The 6,585-nt window shown below is 40.0% G+C and overlaps 1 non-coding gene across 1 annotated transcript; it reads right to left on the reverse strand.

Annotated features, from left to right (window-relative positions):
- Nucleotides 1-585: 585 nt before the first annotated feature.
- LOC148545083 (small nucleolar RNA R71) lies at nt 586-692 on the reverse strand. The gene has a single exon (XR_015901224.1). It is a non-coding gene; the product is annotated as a small nucleolar RNA R71 (small nucleolar RNA).
- Nucleotides 693-6,585: the final 5,893 nt, after the last annotated feature.

The following is a 6,585-nucleotide window of genomic DNA, read 5'->3' on the forward strand; positions in this document are numbered from 1 at the left end:
ACAGGTAGAAGAGGCGGGGCTTCAACTTTCTTTGATTCTGAACCTAAGAGGACCTTCCTTAGATTAAGGAGGGAAGCAAGAGGAAAGAGAGTTGTTGGTGCTGAGGAAGAGGAATAGTACTTTGAACTAGACATGGATGAGAATATGGAGAATCATCATGAAGAAGAAGCTCACAACCATGGCAGAGAAGGTCTAGTGCATCATGCTAGGCAAGAGAGAAGAGTTCTGGGATCTTACATAAATCCAAACCCAGGAAACTGTCGAAGTAGCATCCAAAAGCCAACCATACATGCCAATAACTTTGAACTAAAGCCACAGCTCATCACCCTCATTCAGAACAACTGTTCATTCGGAGGAAGTGTCCAAGAAGATCCCAATTAACATCTAACCACCTTCCTGAGGATATGTGATACTGTGAAGTCTAATGGTGTTCATCCTGACACCTATAGACTGCTTCTGTTTCCCTTCTCACTCAAGGACAAAGCATCTAAATGGCTGGAATCCTTCCCGAAGGAGAGTTTAACAACCTGGAAAGATATGATGAACAAATTCTTGGCGAGATTCTATCCTCTTCAAAGGATCAACAGGTTGAGAGCTGAAGTACAAACCTTCAGGCAACAAGATGGTGAAACTCTATATGAAGCATGGGAGAGGCTTAAGGACTTGACAAGAAGGTGCCCGCCAGATATGTTCAATAAATGGGTGCAGTTACACATCTTCTATGAGGGTCTTTCTTACGAATCGAAGAAGGCAGTAGACCACTCATCTTGGGGATCTCTGAATAAGAAGAAGACCATTGAAGAAGCCATAGATGTCATTGAGACTGTAGCAGAAAATGACTACTTCTATGCCTCTGAAAGAGGCAACACTAGAGGAGTGGTGGAGCTAAACAACGTGGATGCATTGCTGGCTCAAAACAAGATGATCACCAAGCAGTTGGCTGACCTTACCAAGAAGATGGAGAGGAACCAAATAGCAGCAATCACCACCTCAGCAGCAGCCCAAGAAGGAGTGAATGAAGAAGCAGAGGGTGATCAGGAACAAGCCAACTACATTGGAAATTCACCTAGGCAGACCCATGATCCATACTCCAAAACTTATAATCCTGGTTGGAGGAACCCCTCAAACTTTGGGTGGGGAAATCAACAAGATCAAGGCCAAGATCAGAGACGCCACAACCCCATCAACAATGCAGCTCACCAATATTCCACACAGAGATCATATCAGCACCCACCTAACAACACCTCTCAACATCCATACCAAAACTAAAATAGCCCTTCTCATCCCTCCAATCTCAATTTACCAACATCCGAAGATAGACTCTCAAGGATTGAGAATCTACTTGAAGGCATATGAAAAGAAATTCAAGATAACAAGGTGTTCAAGGAGGAGGTGCGAGCCAATATCAAGAACCAGGGAGACACCATCAAGAGGCTGGAATTTCAAGTGGGATACCTCTCTGAGAAGATTCCATTACCTACTGATAGCTTCCCAAGTGACACAGAGAAAAACCCGAGAGGTGAACGAAAGAAAGTAAGATGGGAAGATTGCAAGATGGTCACTATAAGTGATAAGGGGACTGAGGAAGAGCTGAACAAACCATTAGAACAACCTGGAGATACCTCAGTAGAGAAACAAGAAGAGGGTCACCAAAGAACCAAAACTACACAGAAGGAGATTCTGAACCTCTATGCACCCTTTCCCCAAAGACTCAAGGGTGGTGTAGAAAAGAGAATATACTCGAAGTTCCTCGACATGTTTGCATCCCTTCATGTGAACATACCATTCATCAAGGCTCTCCAACAAATGCCCTCATACATTAAGTGTATGAAAGAGCTGCTGACCAAGAAAAGCTCACTCAAAGGAGGACAAACAATAGTGATAAATAAGGAGTGCAGTGCTCTTATACAACCAGACTTGCCTACAAAAAGGAAGGATCCAGGGAGTTTTCACATCCCCTGTGCCATAAGAGACACACTGATTGACAAAGGACTTTGTGATCTAGGAGCAAGCATTAATTTAATGCCTCTATCTCTCATGAAGAAGCTATAGATCAATGAGCTAATGCCCACAGACGCAGTCATCAGGCCGACTGACAAAACTCAAAAACAAGCAGTAGGAGTGGTTGAAAACGTGTTGGTAAAGGTTGGGAACTACTTCTTTCCCACAGACTTTGTCATATTGGAAATGGAAGAGAGTTACCTTCACCCCATCATATTGCGAAGACCATTTCTAGCTACAGCCAGAGCGCTTATAGATGTAGAGCGAGGAGAGCTAATACTGAGAATACATGATGAACAACTTACCTTCAATGTCTTCAAACCCTCACAAGAAGCAGATCAAGAAAACAAGGAACCAAAGGAAGATCACGACAGGGCACTGGTGAAAGAACCAAGCACAAGAACACAAACTGTACACCTGGGAATCTGATAAACCCATATTTCATGAGTTATTTTGCGCTTAGTTTGAGTAATTTATTCAATCCTTCACCCACTTATTCATATTAATTGCATGATTTTACTTTCCCTTCCTTATTATGTGATGAACGTGAAAAATATATTTCCTAAGCTTTAAAATTAATTATTTTAATTACCTTTATTTCCATTCGATGCCGTGATTAGTGTGTTGAGTAGTTTCAGATTTTCTAAGATAGAATGACTTAAAGGATGGAAAAGGAAACGTACAAAAATGGAAGGAAAGTGCGAAACGGAGGTTTGAAGAAACTGGCATCCCCGCGATTGCATGGAGACGCGATCGCGTGCCAGGAGCGAAGAAGCAGCGACGCGGCCGCATGACTGACGCGACTGCGCCACAAGAAAAACTCTAGATGACTGACGCGTGACCCACGCGGACGCGTGATAGAGGCCACGTATCAGAATTTATAGAATACGCCCCCAGCGATTTCTGAAGCCCTTTTGGCCCAGATCCAGGTACAGAACACACAGACTAGAGGCTTTAAAGTGGGAGAATGCATCCATTCAAGAGAGAGCTCGCATTTTTATTACTTTCCATGATTTAGATTTAGTTTTGAGAGGGAGATTCTCTCCTCTCTCTCTTAGGATTAGGATTTAGGACTTCTTTTAGTTTTTAAGAGTGACTCTCGATCTAGGTTTAATATTTACTTTAATTTATGTTTCTATGCTACTTTTACTTTAATGCTTTTATTTGTATCTACAGATGTTGCCCAATTGGCTTTTGAATTATTCCATGTTACAGATTATTATTTGAATTAATGATTATTTGAGGTATTTCAGTTTATTATTGTTCTCTTTAATTTAAGTTATTATTGCTTCCCATCTAAGGACATTTTTAATCCAACAATTTTACATTTTCCCTTTTTGGTCTTGGTTAAGAAATCAGTAACTCAACATTATTAAAGTCAACATAATTGATAATCGTTATCTTGCTAATTGAACTGAACTTCAATAATCCCAACTTTTTCTTAGGAAATAAATAGGATTCGAAGGTCAAACTAATTAGTCCCTTGACTTTCCTTTACTTTAGTAAAGATTAACTAAGTGGAATTAAGATTCAACTTTCACTAGTGTTGAGAGGAATAACTAAGTTGGACTTCCAATTTCTCTTACCTTGCCAAAAATTGCTTTACAGTATTTATTTATTTTAATTGCCATTTACTCTACTTGTCATTCAAATCAGTTGCTTCTCACCTTCTAAACCCCGATTACAACCTTTATAGCCAAAAATAAGAACATACTTCCCTGCAGTTCCTTGAGAAGACGACCCGAGGTTTAAATACTCGGTTATCAATTTTAAAGGGGTTTGTTACTTGTGACAACCAAAACGTTTGCACGAAGGGATTTTTGTTGGTTTAGAGACTATATCTACAACGCAACTGTTTTTATGAACTTCTTTACTGGCAAAAATCTTAACGTTAAAATGGCGCCGTTGCCAGGGAACTGCTAACGTGTGCCTTATTATTGGTCATTGTAAATATTTTTCTTTTACTTGTTTATTTATTTCTGTTTTTCCTTTTTAGTTTTTATTTGCTACCATGAATTCTCACCCCTCTCGCTTTGAGTTTGGTTCTAACTTTGTTGAACGAAATAGAAGTTACAGCAGGAATATGCATCAAGGTCAGACCAATCAAGGATGGATGGAGCCAAGAGGATCTAATCAACCCTTTAGGCAGCAACACCCTCCGAGATATCCTGGACAAAGACCATTCTACCGTGCATACCCAGCTGAAAGATATGCTGGACAACCTTGTAACTACCAACAAGTCCCACCCCGTGCATATAAACCATCCTTTCAACATAACCTCGAACCACCACACTCACAAGCTTCTCTTCACCATTCGCCACCATATGATCCTTCCTTACCCCAGTACCAATCCAATCACTCCCAATCACCGCCACTTTCCTATGTATCATGTCCAAATCCGGCAACCCGAGAAGCAGAGGTTCGCCTAAAGGAAACAGTAAATAAACTTCAAACAACCATTCGACAACTGGAGCAAGCACTAATTCAATGGATTTCTAGGCGCTCAAATACACAAGGATCAACCACAGCTCCATGTGGACAGACTAATGAAGAGCGTAGCATGAAGGAGATATTAGAAACTCCAGTGGACAAGACAGGACATGAATTCGTACTAGAACAAGTAGAAGAAGCTGTCATCGTTCAAGAAGAAGAGTTGGTTGAAGATCTAGGAGATGCTGAACCTCCATGGGAATGCAGAGCTGAAGACAACTCCGTCAAGGACGTCACAGTTGATGCTAAGGAGGATAGTGCACAACCCCCAAGGCAAGTCGTTTATGAAGAATCAGACGGAATAATCCAAGAAGCAATTTCCCTTGATAGTGATAGTCACAAGTCTAGCTCTCCTAGTAATGAACTTGCATCCGCAAGCGAATTCTCTGAGATCGAAGAATCTTCCCCAGATGAATATGATGACAAGTCATCTTAGCCTAGTTTCACTAGCCTTTTTCTTTTGTTTTCATTTGAATTATGCACTTTCTTGAGCCATAAGCAAGCCAATTGGGTAGATTTTCATGCTTCCTTTGATTTAATCAACCATAGATAAATTAATGCAATTTCATGAGGTTTTATGCTATAATTGTCACATATTATGAAAGAATGAATATCTCATGATTTTGAGCATAGCTTTGATGTGTTTGGTTGATTAATGATAGGTGAAGAAAGCTTGGAGAAAGGTTGAAGCAAGAAGGAATGGCTAGGAGGAAGAGAGGACAAAAAGTTTGAGCAAAAGTTTGCCTCAAACTTTAGCTCAAACTTTTGGATTAATTGAAAACGAACCAGAGAGCAAAAAGCTTGACCAAAAGTTTGCCTCAAACTTTTGGGCAAACTTTTGGGCAAAAAGCTGGAGCAAAAGTTTGCCTCAAACTTTTGTGCAAACTTTTGGGCAAAAAGCTTGAGCAAAAGTTTGCCTCAAACTTTTTGGCAAACTTTTGGCATCACAAATCAACACCCTAGAGAGAAAAAGTTTGCACCAACGTTAGCCTCAAACTTTTTGGTAAACGTTGGCGCATGAACAACACACCCTGGAGAGCAAAAGTTTGCGCCAACGTTTGCCTCTAACTTTTTGGCAAACGTTGGCGCCATGAGTGTGCAAGGGGAGGCCAACGTTGGAGCAAAAGTTAGACCCCAAACTTTTGCCCCAACGTTGGTATCAGCAAAAGAGGGTAGCTGATGTGAAAAGTTGGAGTAAAAGTTTGCCTCAAACTTTTACTCAAACTTTTACTCAAACTTTTACTCAAGCTTTCATGATTCCAAACCCGGTTCAATTCGGTTCTTCTCCAAACTCCAAGAGCAATCAACCAAGGCCTCTATCAACCCAATTCCATCAAGAGCAAAGGCCCAATTGAAGGCTTGAAGACCATTTGAAGAAAGTGTATAAATAGCATAAGATTTAAGTTTTTAGGGAGCTTTTCTTTTCGGTTTGATTAGTGCACTTAGTAGAGAGCTCATTTTACATTCTAGCATTGTTATTTTAATTCAAGAGAATTGGGGAGGAGAATTGATCTCTCTTCTTCCTTGTTCTTGCCCAGCACTCTTTAATTTCCTTGCTTCGGATCTTGGGTGAAGAATTGAAGAACTTCTATTTCAATCTCACCTTGGGGATCTTGTTTAATTTTCTGCTTAATTGAATTTCAGTTTCTGTTACTTGCTCTCTCATCTACTTTCTCTGCAATTTACATTTCCTTTGCCATTACTCTTGTTGGATCTAGGAAGGCATTGAGATCTAGACTTGGTTATCTAGTCTCTTGGGTCCTGAGATCTGAATTCCAATTTTACATCCTCTGTTTAATGCTTTTCATGCTCATTTACAATTCTGTTTTTAGATCCGCAATCCAAGTTATCATCTACTTCTCTGTTCGTTGCAATTTACTTTTCCTTGTTTAAATTCTGCAAATCCAATTCCCAATTCCCTTTACAATTCAAGCCATTTACATTTCTTGCTCTTTAAGATTCTGCAATTTACATTTCTTGTGTTCTAAGTTTCTGCCATTTAATTTCTTGTTCTTTAAGATTCAGCACTTTAAATTTCAGTTCTCTTTACTTTCATGCAATTTACCCACTCCCTTTACTTTCTCTACAATTTAA

This window comes from Arachis ipaensis, chromosome B9 (assembly GCF_059453495.1).
Source record: "Arachis ipaensis isolate K30076 ecotype BB chromosome B9, ASM5945349v1, whole genome shotgun sequence".
Classification (NCBI taxonomy): domain Eukaryota; kingdom Viridiplantae; phylum Streptophyta; class Magnoliopsida; order Fabales; family Fabaceae; genus Arachis; species Arachis ipaensis.